This window comes from Desmodus rotundus, chromosome 6 (assembly GCF_022682495.2).
Source record: "Desmodus rotundus isolate HL8 chromosome 6, HLdesRot8A.1, whole genome shotgun sequence".
Taxonomy (NCBI): domain Eukaryota; kingdom Metazoa; phylum Chordata; class Mammalia; order Chiroptera; family Phyllostomidae; genus Desmodus; species Desmodus rotundus.
The window spans coordinates 112097262-112112656 of NC_071392.1; the positions used below are offsets into that span (position 1 = coordinate 112097262).

A 15395-nucleotide genomic window follows, 5' to 3' on the forward strand; every position below is an offset into this window, starting at 1 on the left:
GTGTCTCTCAGAAAAGGAAAAGGTCAGTAGTTGGCAAATGGTAAGAGACTGGATTGCATTCGAATGGGATAATGGGTGTCACTGTGCTCAGCAAACTGTAAACCACTGAATGGGCGCTACCATTACTGCAGGGAAAGGGAAAAGAATCGCTTCTTTCATACATTAATGTATCCCATAAACACTCATGAATTCCAGGTCATTATCAGGCCGTTTGTCCACCAGTGATACTGAAATGAACAAGACCAACTCCCCTCTTTTGCCAGGAACCAGACTGGGGAGGGCAGTCATCTCTGAAACCAGGGTGGGCAGTGAATGAAGAGTGACATAAATTATGTATCTAGTCTCCCCTCACTCAAAATACTCCAAAAGAAGTATTTAAATAAAGTTTAAAATATAGGCAACACCATCGAAACTGGGAGTAGAGGTGCAAATTCTGCCAGGACTAAAATGCGGACTGCTATTAGCTATTGTTAAATAGCATTTGTCACTTAAAGCAAAAAAAGGAAAACACTTGCGGGTATAAACGTTTTATTTCCTGAGCAAAGAAACCACATGTATTTGTTTGCAGAGACAATTTGTTTCTTACTGCAGAAAAAAATATTAACATGCAGCTCCTTACATAAACCGCTTTATGCGGGGCCTCTCTCTCTCATCTCCTCCTACGTCTCTGGTCTCTCCCTTCATTCTCTTTTGCTGGCTTTCCTCATCTCCCCAGCATCTAAAAGTTGGAGGCCCCAGAGCTCAGGCTTCGGACCTCTACCTTTATTTCCTAGGTAATCTCATCCAGTTTCAGGAGTTAAAATACCATCTAGCCCCGGCTGGTGTGGCTCAGTTGATTGGAGTGTCATTGGGTAACAGGAAGTTTGTGGGTTTGATTCCCGGTCCTGGCACATACCTAGGTTGCAGGTCTGATCCCCAGTCCAGGCACCTATGATCACCGGTCTGAGAGTGTTTGGGAGGCAACCAATCGATGTTTCTCTCTCACATCAGTGTTCCTCTCTCTCCCTTCCTTTCCCCATTATCTCTCTCTAAAAGCAATGAAAAAAAAGTCCTCCAGTAAGGATTAAAAAAAAAATAGCACCTATACACCTGTGATTCCCAGTGTTGCATCTCCAGCCCACATTTCCCTCTGGAATGTCACATTCCTATAGTAAATCCAAACATCTGTTTAACTTCTCTGCATAGATGTCTAACAGGCATGTCAATGTTAACTTGTCCAGCCCTGGCCAGAGTGGCTCAGTGGGTTGGGCACTGTCCTGCAAACCAAAAGGTCTCCGGTTCTATTCCCCATCAGGGCACAAGCCCAGGTTGTGAGCCAGGTCCTTCGTTGGGGGAGTGTAAGAAGCAACTGATCAGTGTTTCTCTCCGTCTCTTTCTCCCTCCCTTCCCCTTTCTCTAAAAATAAATAAATAGAACCTAAAAAAAAAAGTTAACTTGTCCAAAAGCAAACTCCTGCTCCTCCGATCTTCCTTGTTTCAGTAAATGGTAATTCCATCCTTCTGGTTGCTGAAGCTAAAAGCCTTACCGTCATACTTTGTCCATTTTCCCACACCCTATAACCAACCCATCAGTAAATCCCGTTGACTCTACCAGGTCCTGTCACTTTCCACCTCTTACCACCACCATCTCGAGCCGAGCCACTCTCTCTTGCTTGCTGTGGTGGCTCGAAGGTATGCCCATAAATTCTCTGATACTTCTCCCTTCAAGAGGTGGAGCCTAATTTTCTCCCCTTAAGAGTGAGCTGGAATAAAGTTAATGAAGTTGAATCAAGTTGAAATGACTTTCTGGACAAGATCATAAAAGGCACTACAGTCCCCCCCCCCCCACCGCCTCACTCTCTGCTGTGTCCTGAGGACACTCAGACAGCCCTGTGAAGAGGCTCAGTGACAGGGAACCGTATTGGCAGCAGATCAGCCATCAGTTTGACTGCAGTCTCCTGGGAGATCCTAAGCCAGAAACATCCAGCTAAACTGCTCCTGGATTTCCAACCCACAACTATATGAGATAATAAATGATTGTTGTTTCAAGCTACTAAATTTGGGGATAGTTACTTGCACACACACACACACAAAACTAATACATCTGGATTACTGCAAAAGCTACCTAGATGGGAGCAGCGTTTCCAACTTTGTTTCCAATATTTGTTTTTTCTCAACGGAGTAGTCAAAGTGATCCTTTTAAAACAGTGACAGATTATGTGGCTCAGAACCCTCCAACGCTACTCAGAGTACAAACCATGGTCATTAGAATGGCCAACAGGGTCCTAATTATTTGATCCCTGACTCCAATTGTTTTAATTCCCATTCTTACTCCATCCCTGCCTCCAATTGTTTTAATTCCCATTCTTACTCCTCCAACCACGCAGCCCTCCTTGCTGTACATGCTTGGAACACACCAAGCTGAACACTCATCTCAGGGCCTCTTCCTCCAGTTACCTTCATGATTCAGGTCTCGGGTCTTTGGTCAAATGTCCCTAACCATCCAAAATAAAATACCACCACTCTCCACGCACCCTTTACACAAATTTACTATGCCTTATCTGTCCCTACCAGCTTATTATGTGTAATATACCTATCAGAATGTAAATTTCCCCAGTGCAAGAACGTTGTTTTTACTGACTGCTGTATTCCCAGGTCCTAAAACAGTGCCTGAATGAATATAAGGGCAGTAGGTAACATGGCCCATATCACCAATGGTCTTGCAAAATGCTGACTGTTTTATAACCTTCTAAAATGTAAAAAACAGATCATGTAGTTTGTATGGCACTTTAGTCTCTCAAAACAATTACTGTAATCTTCATCTGAAAAAACACCCTTTGAGATAAGATTATTGTTTTTATTTTACAGAGAAGAAAACTGAGGTTCAAAAAATGGAAAGGATATAACTGGTCAGTGGCAAAGATTAAACCCCAATCTGCTTCCAAACTCTGTGCTCTCTCCATCATTTCAGTTGCCCCCTAAATCATGAAATACGCAATCACTGCTCCGTAAGGCACACTTCCTAAAGGGTCTGAAATGATGAGGCCTGCAGATCTCTGATAGAAAAGGAGCAACAAAAGGTAGAGTGTGACTGAAGGAAGAGTAGCAAGTTCTAGCCTTGGTTTTGTCACGAACTCGCTACGTATTTAGGAACGTCCGTTCTCCTTTCTAAGCCTTCTCAATAAAATGTGCATCATAGTCCTGGCCTCCATAACTGGCGGGGGTAAAGGACCCATTCAACAGAAATTTATCACACCCAAAGGGCCTCTAATGAAATTAGCACATGCTCCTGGGACAAACAGCCTTGAATTCGTTTCCCAGCTCCACTCACTTAGTTGTAAGGCTCTAGAGGTAAATTGATCCGAGTGCCTCGACTTTCTATTGAAAAAAAAAGTGAAGATAAAGAATCTACCTTATGGAAATGGGCCTTTAACATGTAATGCATTAAGTAGCACCTGATATTCTGTGGCTATTCAGTATTATTATCATTATCACGCGCTAGACTTTGTGATACACAGATAAAAAAGGCAAAGCATAACGTCCCAACAAGTGCATGGATGTAAAAGACGGCAGAAGTAACTGCAAAAAACGAGCAGCGAGATTAACTGCGCCCGTAGCAAGGTTGGGAAAGGTTTCCGAGGAAGTGATAAGTGAAATATGAGCGAAGAATAGAGTTCCAGAGTGTGGAGGCGGGTGGGCCGGAGCTTTCCGACAGATCACGTGCAAAGACCCAAGGGCAGAGGGAGCCACAAAATTCTGGGAGCGGGGAGAGAGATGCGCCGGAGAGCACAGCGCCTTATCCTGACAACCGTGGGTTCCTAGGCTGTCGGGAAAGACGCTGGGGAAGATCCCTTTCTGCGCGGACCGGAGCCCAGAGTGGTGGCGAAAGCAGACGCGGAGGCAAGGAGCCGGGAACCCTAGGACAGGTCTCAACCTCTCCGTGGGCCCCAGGATCCTCCCAGTGAACCCGAGGCCGCTGCCCGAACGTGATTCCCAAAGGCGCCTTAGCCGGGCGGGTCCGTGGGCCTCGGACCGTTAATCTGGGCACCTCCCACCTGCCCTTGAGGCCCCACCTCACCACGCTCGGCTCCGCGGATTCCCAGATTGTTCCTCCGCGCGGCAGCGGCTGATGCCGCAGCTTAAGGCTTAACCCGGGACTAGGGCCCACCACCCGGCTGGGTCCAGGACCCCGCCCCCCTAAACTCCCGCCCTTTCGGAGGGTCCCGCCCCTCCGACTAGTATGCCTATGGGAGGACAGCACCGTCTTAGGCCCCTTCCGCCATGTTGAGTACTGGCATCCGCTTTACTGGAGTGTCACGGTAAGAAAGGCAGGGCTATATTTTAACAAGTGAGATTTCCTAGGCAGAAATGGCGACGGCCAGGTTGCTGGATTCGAGCAAGCGGGGTTTTGGTAACAGAAAAAAACTTGCCCTTAATTATCCCACTTTTGGCTTCGGGATTACACACTGCGCGTGTGTGTAGTCACCTGGTTCTAGATGGGCCTGCGCACTGCTCCACCCACATACCAGCGTGCAATTAACAACTGCATGAAGAATAATAGAACCCGCTCCAGGATAGCGGTAATATCTGCAGGGCAACCAATTGCGGAGTTTTGTCACTTTCAGACCTGCACCTCCTAGCAGCCTGAGACAACACAACACTCACAGCTAGTTAGTGTCCTTTGAATACACAGCACTGTTTTCGCCCACGTCTTTGCACAATTTGTTCTCTGCTTGAATGTCCTACCTCCGTCCGGAAAACTGCAGTTTGTATAATTGTCTGCGTGAACCTGACTTCCTGTAGAGGATTCTTTCTTCTATGACCCTGGCGTTATTCCCATAGCGTTTGTGCATAACTTAGCAATGCACGTTCTTAAGAGTTGTAAATTACCTTTACCTTCTACTCAGAGGTTATAAGTTTTTAGTCGGGATTTAGAAAAAACTATACGCCCCTCCCCACAAAAAAAAACCTGGGGAACTTCTTAAATTATTTATTTATTTTTAGAGAGAGGGGAAGGGAGGGAGAGAGGGAGAGAAACATCAATCAGTTGCCTCTCACGCCCCCTACTGGGGACCTGACCTGCAACCCAGGCAAGTACTTTAGGAACCCAACCAGCGACCTTTCAGTTCACCGGTTGGTACTCAATCCACTGAGCCACACCAGCCAGGGTGACTTCTTAAAATGCAGACGCTCAAATTCCACCCTTAGAGAGTCAGTAAACCAGGGGTAGATCCCAGGAATCTGCATTTCAGCAAATACGCTAGCATGCAGCGGGAACACATTTTGAGTAGCCCCTACATAAGATCAGTGCATCTCTAGCACCCAGCATAAGACTTGCTACAAAACAGGTGCTCAGTAAGTGCTAAGTGAGTAAACAGATGGATGAATGGATAGCAGGAGTAAAATGGGCAATTCATAGCCCAAGAGGACACTTTGTTAAAAGTTGTATTATATCTTCTCTCCTGTAAGAACAAAAAAAAGTTCTTAATAGTTACTTTGAGAAAAACATAAAGTAAATGGGGGCTAAAGGGAGGAAGGGAGGACACTGATTCTGAAAGGCAAACAATTTAGAGAGGGAAGAAGAAACGTCCCAGACACTGGACAGATAAAAAGATGTCAAGAATCCATCCCAGGAAGATACTCATGCAACAGGTATTGTGTAATGTTCACTACAACAATACATGGAATGGAGAGAAATGCAAACAACCTGAACATTGCTGACTCCAACCTCTTTTCTGCCTCAGGGCCTTTGCACATACTTTGCCCTCCACCTAGAACATTTTTTCCCCAGCTCTTGGCTTAGCTGATACCTTCCCTCCCTCTTCAGTTCTCATCTTAAGTGATACTTCCTCAGCTAGATCTCCCCTGACCATGCTATCTAAAGCAATACCCTATCATTTTCCACCACAGTTCTCTGTTTCTGTCACAGTACTTTGCACTTTTTATTTTTATTTATTTACTTAGCAATTATTTTTCTCCCCCTGTAAAATTTAACCTTCATGTGGATAGGAGACTATGTCTGACTTGTTCCATTGAATGAATGAATCAAGTCAGCCTCAGTGTTACAAAGGTTAATGACATAAAATCCATTAGCAAACTACACTATAAATTGTAAGACCATGAGAAGTAAACAGAAGTTTGAGACTGCCAAAACACACCAATAAAGGGTAAATGGAGTAGTCAGAGATTAAAACCAAACAGTAATCTTTGATCTTTGTAAAGGTGGGTTCATTCATTCATTCCATTATTCATTCGCCCAGCAAACATTTGCTGAACATCTATTGTGTACTAGTATTGGATAATAATATAATGTATTAACAGCAAGTTAGAAATTATATTAAAACATAATAAAGTAGTACAATTGGGTACTTCATCTGGGCCAGAGCAGAAAGTGGAGTTAGCTGATGTTTGAAAGTGGGGGAAATTCTCCTGAAAAGTTCTCTAGGCTCTGAAAGTACATCAGCCTTCAAATGTCTTACAAAGTACCAGGAACATTTGGGACAAACAGACAGGTGTTCATATACATCACTTGAATTGCTTGGGGCCCAAGAGACCTATGGGAAAAGATTTAATGCAGGCACAATTAGAGCCTGGCCATGTTCAAACCTGTCTGATGAACCAGAACGAGGAGAAGGCCTCAAAGGAGGCTGGATCGGAGAGAGAATAACAGATCAGGGTGAACTGGGCTTTTTCCTTTATTCCTGAAATTCCATTTCTGGGCACAAGCTTCATATCTCTCCCAGGGCTGTAATATGGGTCCTGCTCCCCAGCCCAGCTCATTTTCTATAGATATTTCCTCTGCCCCATGTCAAGAGGCTGCTTGAACTGACTGATTTTCTTTCTTTTAAAATTATATGTGTGGAATTTCAAAGAGAGATGCTAAAATATCATATGTATTTTTTTTAACAGCCTAAAATCTGTTTTAAAGTTCTTAAATCTGTTTCTATATGGTCAAGAGAGTGGAGGATGGAGGCTTTATGTGGAGGTATTTCTGGCTGTGAGTCCCCACCCGTCTTGGGGAAGACGGAGTGAGTGGGGGAAGGAACTAGATGATTGTGTGAGGTGCCAAATCAGTCCCCATGGCAGCTGGGGAGCATAGTGACTAGATCTACCTCCTGTCCGGGAAATCTAGCAACAAGAGACAAACATGCCAATTGCTTTGATGGCAGAACCCAGGAGATTGCTGCTATGTTGAGGTTGGCTTGCTGTCCCAGAATTTGTCAGGGAATGTTTTCTGTAGGCCAGATGTGGACTAAGTGAGAGAAAGAGAGCCTGCTTAGGCTCACCCTGGGTCCTCTTCAATGGGACCTCCTAGTGGGGTAAAGGGACTGCAGAAGTAAGAAGAAAAGTGACCATTGGTAATAGAGATGTCATTATTAGGGAAAAGGAGCTCAGCACAACTCTCAAAGCACCCCACGATGCTCTGATGATGCACAGGCACAGCTATACACATCTTCCAGACCCAGAAAGCACAAAGCCAACTACAATACTAGTTCAAAGAAGACTTCCCACTCCTTTCCCCACATTCCTCTCAACGTCAACACCCTGAGAGACTACAGTGAACCTCGGATGACAGAGGGGGGAAATAAAGGGAAAACCCCCCAGCTATTCCCCACTTTCTTACTGTAAGCTAACAGTCTGAGGCAAAGCCAGGGGCACCAAATGATACAGTCTCTTGTAGTAGATTGTGGACAACTTGCTGCTGTCCATCTGAATCCATTCGTTTATCATTAAACAGATATTGATTGAATACCTACCATGTGCCAAATGCTGAGTTAGACATTGGGAGAGATGCAGAGAATAATAACACATGGATCCTGCCTAGCGCCTCAGTTCATAGACTCACATGGGAGGCAGATGAGTAAACAAGTATTTCACACACACACACAGTGCAGTAAATTCTAAAAAGAGGGAGCGTCTGGCTTCATACAGGCTGAAGGATAAATCTGCCAAGCAGACAAAGCCAGAAAGGGAATGTTAAGAGTATGCAGGTATATGGTGTGCTAGAGCGTGGTATGTTCAGGGACTGCCGGGAATTTTCCTCTGGGCACTCTTCTTCTTCTTCTTTTTTAAACTAATGTTTTATTTTTCCATTACAGTTGATGCACAACATTATATTAGTTTCAGGTATACAATCCAGTGATTAGACATTTATATAACTTACAAAATGATCACCCTGATAAAACTAGTACTCATTGGACACCATACATAGTTATTACTATATTCCCTATGCTATACTTTACATCCCCATGATTATTCTGTAACTACCAATTTGTACTTCTTAATCCCCTCACCTTTTTCTCCCATCCCCCCAACTCCCCTCCCATTTGCAACCTTCAAAATGTTCTCTGTATCTTTGAGTCTGTTCCTATTATGCTTATTTGTTTATTTGTTTTTTAGATTCCACATATAAGTGAAACCCTGTGGTATTTGTCTTTCCCTGTCTGACTTGTTTCACTCAGTACAATACCCTCTAGGTCCATTCATGTTGTTGCAGATGGCAAGATTTCATTCTTTTTTTATGGTTGAGTCATATCCATTGTGTTAATGTACCACTTGTTCATTCATTCATCTATCGATGGGCTTAGGTTGCTCTCATATCATGGCTGCTGTAAATAATACAGCAATAATTAATACAGTGATATAGATGCATGTCTTTTTTAAAAGATTTTATTTATTTATTTTTAGAGAAGGTTAGGGAAGGAGAAAGAGAAGGAAACATCAATGTGTGATTGCCTCTTGCACACCCCCTACTGGGGACCTGGCTCACAACCAAGACATGTACCCTGATAGGGAATTGAACTGGTGACTCTTTGGTTCGCAGGCTGGCACTCAATCCACTGAGCCACACCAGCCAGGGAGTATCTGTCTTTTTAATTAGTGTTTTGTGTTTTTCAGCTAAATATCCAGAAGTGGAATTTCTGGGTCTTCCTTTGTTTCTTGTTATAGCCTTTGTTTTAAAGTTTTTTTTTTTTCTGGTATAAGTATTGCTACCCCAGCTTTTTTGTTTGTTTGTTTCCATTTTAATGAAATATCTCCCCCGCCCCCACTTTACTTTCACTCTGTGTGTGTCTTTTGATCTGAAGTGAGTCTCTTGTAGGCAACAAATGTAAGGGTCTTGTTATCCATTCAGCCACCCTAGGTCTTTTGATTGGAGCATTTAATCCATTTGCATTTAAAGTAATTGTTGATAGATATGTATTTATTGCCATGTTATTTTACATATTTTTTGTCTTTTTTTCTTCTTCTTAAAGAAAACCTTTAACATTTCTTGTAATACTGGTTTGGTGGTGATGAACTCCTTTAGAGTGAACTCTGGCTCACCCAAACTTGACATTGCTTGAAGTAGGTGGCATCTTTACCACCATTCGGGGCTTGGGGAGTAAAGGATGCTCAGTAACAGCTCCCACAGGACCAGGTCCTCTCTTTCCTTAAGAATTATATTCTAACCTGAGACTGTGCTGCCTCACGTGACACAGCAATTGAACTCTAAGATTCCGGACAGAAGCCAGGTGGAAGAACATGGTGGAAAGAACATTAAGCTGGGAGGCGGACCCTTGCACCTGGGTTTGGACTCCTGGCTTTGCCTGTGTCCTTGAGCAACCACCTTCCTTTCCTGAGCCTCAAATTCTACAGCTATAAGATGGAAGTTATAATATTTTCCTACAAGGGTTCTTCTGTGCAGAATGGGAGATAAAGTTAGATGGGGGGGGGGAGTGGAAGGAGTGTAGCAGGAATCTGAAATTTCTGAGCTCAAGAGTAACAATAGGGTTCCCAGGTCCCTCACTATTAATAGTTGTTGCCTCGAGAGAGAGATTGGGGAGCAGTGAGGAAGGAACTTTTTGTTTTAATTTAATAAACTTTGTTATTGTTTAATTTTTTTAACAATAAGCATGATTTAATTTTGGAATTCAAGTATATTTAGCACACATACTTCAGTAAAAAGCTTTCTTAAAATTTTATATTAGCCCTAGCTGGTGTGGCTCAGTGGTTGAGTGCCAGCCTGTGAATCAAAGGGTTGCCGGTTCAACTCCCAGTATAGGGCACATGCCTGGGTTGCAGTCCAGGTCCCCTGTAGGGGGTGCTCGAGAGGCAGCCACACATTGATGCTTCTCTCCCTCTCTTTCTGCCTCCCTTCTCCTCTCTCTAAAAACAATAAATCAATAAAATCTTAAAAAAAAAAAGAGTGGTTGTTCCGGGAAGGAATGAAGGACCTGTGGCCTGGGGTGGAATGGAGACTTCTGTGTTTTCTTTTGTACTGTTTGAAACTTTTTCCTCATGAGTTTGCATTACTTTTCTATTTAACAAGTACAACTTTAAAAGTTTTTAAATCATTTAAAAAATAAAAATATTTAAAATAAAGAGTACAAGTGAGAAATGTATTGTTCCTTTGTTCACACTCCCTACCCACAACAGACAGAGATACACATACACCCACACACGATTTCCAGGTCGGTTTTCTGTGGCAAGTGGGATGGATGTATTGATCTAAGACAGAAGTCCTGTGCTTGGACAAGGTGCAGTTCCCAAGGAGCTCAGCTGGGGGAGCCATTGAGAGCTCCCTGGATGAGAGCAGTGGCAACTCCTGGAGCATTTAAACACCACAAACCCAAAAAATGGCTGGGGGGAGGATTGGGCTCCCTGGATCAAGGTAGCCCAAGCCCTTCAGGGGAGGAGAAACACAGATAGAGAGGGTCAGGGATTCTGGGCCTTCCTCCCAGTCAATCCCTAACGTGTAGGATAATAGCAAGGTCAGTTCTCTCTTGCTGTGGAAAGATCCTTGATTTCAAAGTCAGGTGTCTCGGTTAGGTCCTACCCTGTCATTTCTAGCTAAATAAATAAGTAAATAAATAAATAAGTAAACAAATACATAAATAAAACATCAGACTTCTGCCGGTCACTTAATCTTAACTTCTCTGAGACTCAGTTTCCTCATTTGTGAAACAGGGACAATATTAACAATTGAATCTTTTACTTTTAAACTATAATTTATGGAGCACCTACTATATGCTGGAAGGAAGAAAGGTACTTTACATATGTAAATAGTTAGCTCTTACATCCAGTCTGTGGAGCAGATATTTTTATCCTCATTTTAGAGGTAAAGAAATAAGGTTCAGAGAAGTGATTTAAAAAAATGTAAGTAGTAGCCAACATTTATGCGGTGTTTACTCTGCATGTAGTCCCTGTTCTGAAAACCTGAATAACAACACCTCATATCATCGCAACTCTGTGAAGCAGGTATATTATTATCCTCATTTTACACATGAGGAAACTGAGGCATGGAGAGATTAAATAATTAGCCCGAAATTATATGGCTGGTGAATTTGAAGGCAGGTAGCCCAGCTCTTAATCATTATGTTACAAATCAGACAAGTCTCCTACTTAATACCCTTCCTTGAGTTTCTCACTGCTCTAAAAATAAAATCCAACTTCCTTTCGCTGGCATGCAAGGCCATACTTGACATGGTTCTGGTACAATCTGACCACATTTATCACTTTCCCCCTCGCTCACTCTGCTTCAGATGCACCAGCTTCTCATGGGTCCTCAGATATGCCACGCACATTCCTGCCTCAGGGCCTTTGCGTTTGTTGTTGCCTCCACGTGGAATGATTATCCCCCAGAGCCTTGCATGCCTCATCCCCTCCCTATGTCCGCGTCTCTGCTCAAATGTCATCCCCTCAAAGAGACATCCTTATCTACAGACTTTCCTTTGACCCTGCTTAATTTTTCTTCACAGCACTCAGAATTCTCTGAAACTATACCTTTGTTTGCTTGTTTGTCTCTGTCACCAGAATGTGAGCACAGGCTCGGTTGTCTTGTCCACTGCTAGACATCCAGTGCTCAGGCCTGGGACCTACCACATGTTGGTCCCCTAATATATAGTTGTTGGATAGTTAAGTACATAAACAAATGAATATCCAAAGTCACCCAATTGCGTGGCAGAGCCAGGACACAAACCGAGTTGTCTGATCCTGGAGCTTATGCTCTTCGCCACTGTGCTGTGCTGGGCTGACTCCAGGAGACCTCGGGAGGGTCTGATGGCATAGTGTATGCAAAACCACTCTGAACATTGCTAAGTGCTTGAAAACAAAAGATTGCTATTATTGTTCAGTTTACTGTTTGCTCATCTGCCACATGGGGATGAGAATACTCTGACCTGCCAGCTTTAAGAGAATGTTTTTTGGGGTGCCGAGGAGCTAATGGGTGGGCAAACATGTACAGGAGTTAAAGGCTCTGCGTGGTAGAGGAGACTGTAAAGATTATTTCCATACCAGTGGCTTCCCAAGACTCCCATCCTCTACCTCGAGTTTGACATTAATATTGCTGACAGGAGAGGGGGAGGTAAGGGGACATGGGGGACTGAGGGACTCTGCGTCCCAGTAATTAAACATGTTGGGACTGAAGCGCTGCCAGCAGCAGCATCTGGTTGCAATTACCAGAGGGGACCGAAGTGATTAGTCACCTTTATAGTGAGAGCCAGGCTGGTCTCCTGGGCTCCTCCCTGGAGAGGGCCTTCTAAGTAAGCTCCAAGTCCCCTTTCCCTGCTCCCACCCCACTCTGGGGTCCCCTGGTCCTCAAACTATAGCCCCTGATCTGAGTCCTCCACGTCCCAAAGCCCCAGGTCGTTGGAGGAGACCTTGACAGAAAGCCAAGAACACCATAATTGCCCCCCCCCCCCTTACGTCTTGTGTCTCTAGAGGCCAGGTTGGGATTCTTTGGTAAAAAATGTGTCAAAGCGGGAATTAAGCTCAAAAAGTAATTTAACCTTTCTGAACTTCAGTTTCTTTATCTATAAAATGCGGGACTAACTATACCTCCATCTTAGGGTTGTTGTGAAGATAAATAAGATAGAAATGCAATGGGATATCAAGGCCCGAGTCTAGTTTACTAGAGTACGTGCTCAGTAAATAGTAGCTGTTATTAATGTTTGCCAGGTGCTAGGCTAATCACTTTTTGTGATTCATTTCATCGAATCCCCATAAAAACCCTGTGAGTAGGTTCTGTCACGGTCCTTGTTCAGAGTTTCAGAGGGGTGTAGAGGTTTCCGAAGACCACACGATGCGCTAAACCATACAGCAGAACTGGAATACAAAACCAGGTCTGCTTGTCTCCAAAGCGCTTGCTCTTTATCAAACCACGTGTATTGGTTGTTTCATTCGTTCATCCCTTTATTCGTTCACTCAATCGACCTTGCAAAGTGCCTAAGACAGAATCCCCTACCTTACCAAGGTGGTAAGGCAGAATCCCTCCCTTTAAGAAACTCAGAGTCCAGCAGGGAAGGCGTGATATGTCCACAAATAACTACATCTTAAAGCCGAAAATTATGGTTTTCATATATAAGGCCAGTTAGAGATTTATTCATCCATACAACCCATACTGAGAGTTTGCTATGTGCTGGGCCTTTTGCCCGGCACTGGGAATAATTGAAAGATAAATATAGTACAGTCTAGCCATAATCCAATGAGGGAGACAGATAGGTAAATAAATTATTACAGTTATAAGGAATTGAGTTATGATTTTAAAAAACATGAAAAGGGTACACAGAGTAGAAGAAATGAACTGTGTTTGAAGCAAGGGGCAGGGGCGGAACTGCGTAATCTTTGCGCTACCAGAGTGGAAAGGGGCACAGAAAATGTGTGGTGGCAGTCCAGGAGTGTGTATTTTCTGGTGGGCGAGGGAAGGCTTCCTGGAGGAGAGGGCACGTGAGTTGGCACTTTTCATTGGGTAGGTTTCAGAGAGAGGAAGGGTTGGAACAGAGATATCCTAAAGGTGTGGAAAGTAGGACAGGTGGTAAGGAGGACCGAGACAGTGAGACAGTGGGGATAGAGAGGAGGGGGGAATGCCAGAGATGACTCCATTAGTAGGGACCAGTCAAAAGGGAAGCCAAGTGTTGTGACTCTGGGCAATTGGAGGGATGGTGATAAAGTTGGGTCTTCCCCAAAGAGTGCCTGGTGGTGCATTGGTCCTTTGAGATGGGGAGGTGGAGTTCTACTGGGTTTCTGACCTTGGAGCGCCAAATGAAGCCTGGAATGGCCAAGTTATGCTGCTGTGCCCTGAAGATCAGCAAGGGTCTGGGAGTGTCATGGTGAATGGGCTGGCCAGGCACCTGGATACCCACAGCTGTGAATTTCATCTCTTTCATTTATCAAACACTTACGGAGCCTCTACTGTGAGCCAGCTTGTGCCGGAAAACCAATCTGGTGACCTTAGAGTACAAACAGATCTTTATTAGGCAGACTCAAAGAATCCCAGATTAAGAAGGAAGGCTGCCTGACTACTGCTTCTACCCTGCTGCTATACCTCTTAGTGTGACAAGTGTTGTAACGGAATGTACAAGAAGAGGTACTTGGCCCTGTCTGGGCATCAGGGAAGGCTTCCCAGAGGAGGTGAAATTTTAGGATGAAGCTCTCAGGTAAGGAGAACTCTCCTCCAGTTGTGGGAGTGGAAAGAGGGTATTCCCAGTGAAGGGAACAGCTTTCCCCCATGAGTCCAGCAGGAATTCAGCCGCCTTCTAGAGCTATCAGAAAAGCATGATGCGGGAAGTCATTTTTCCAGCCTCCTGCAGGGGCCGCTGCTGCCCCAGCCTGGGCCTGCCACCTCTGAATTCAGCCAGTCCCTTCCAACAAAACCCCTGAGTCTATTTCCTGGGGTAGTAGGGAGGTACACCCTGGACCAGCCTCCACCCGAGGAGTGGGCTCCGGGTGGCAGTGCAGTGCCTGCAGAAACCATCTGAGTTTAGTCAGTGGCATTTGGGGGAGGGGTGTAGTGGGTACTGATATTTTTCTGTCTCTGGGTCACCACAAGTTTATTAAAATAAAAGAAACTGTGGGTAAATGCTGCCATCTGTGCTGCCCCCCCCAACAACAAATCAGGCCCCAGACTAGACGCAGGGGTTGAAACTGCTTTAAAAACACCCCAAGGAGTTAGCTGAAAACTCACACTCCCCATGCTTCTGGGGCTTAAGATCTTGAGCTCATTCCTCAGCATCTCTCCTCAGGAGGGTGGGGTGGGCTGCCCCCTGAGATGGAGGTGAAGACCCCTGAGTCTGCTCCATGGACCGAGGGGCCCCCTAAGCCTAGAGTCACGCTTCGGGGCTCTGTGCCAAGAGCCCCCGTGAGCCATGGCCTCGAAAGGGCAGCGGTGATTTTTTTCACATAAATATATCGCACTTAAATGAGTTTAGACAGCATGACATCAGAGAGTAATTAAATTGGTTTGGGTTGAAATTCCGTTTCCAATTCCTGAGTTCAGGTTTGTAAAAGATTTTTCTGAGCACCTGCAGGCGTGTGTGTGTGTGTGTGTGTGTGTGTGTGTGAAGTATTTTCACTGGAAAGGATTCAAAACTTAAAAAAAAAAAAAAACTGGAGCACACAGGCAGCATTACGCCATTCTTCCTTCTTGGAAAAATCCCTCAG

At 44.5% G+C, this 15395-nt stretch overlaps 1 protein-coding gene across 7 annotated transcripts in view; it reads right to left on the reverse strand.

Moving 5' to 3' along the window:
- Positions 1-4187, reverse strand: part of CEP250 (centrosomal protein 250) — a 42522-nt gene extending 38335 nt beyond the window's left edge. For 4 of the 7 annotated variants that reach the window (XM_071221768.1, XM_071221766.1, XM_071221767.1 and 1 more), the window contains exon 1: positions 4052-4187. The gene's annotated coding sequence lies outside the window, so the exon portion shown is untranslated. Of the gene's footprint in view, positions 1-895; positions 1029-4051 lie in introns of all 7 variants that reach the window. The other 3 variants (XM_053926546.2, XM_045194644.3, XM_045194641.3) reach the window with 2 other exon arrangements.
- Positions 4188-15395: the final 11208 nt, after the last annotated feature.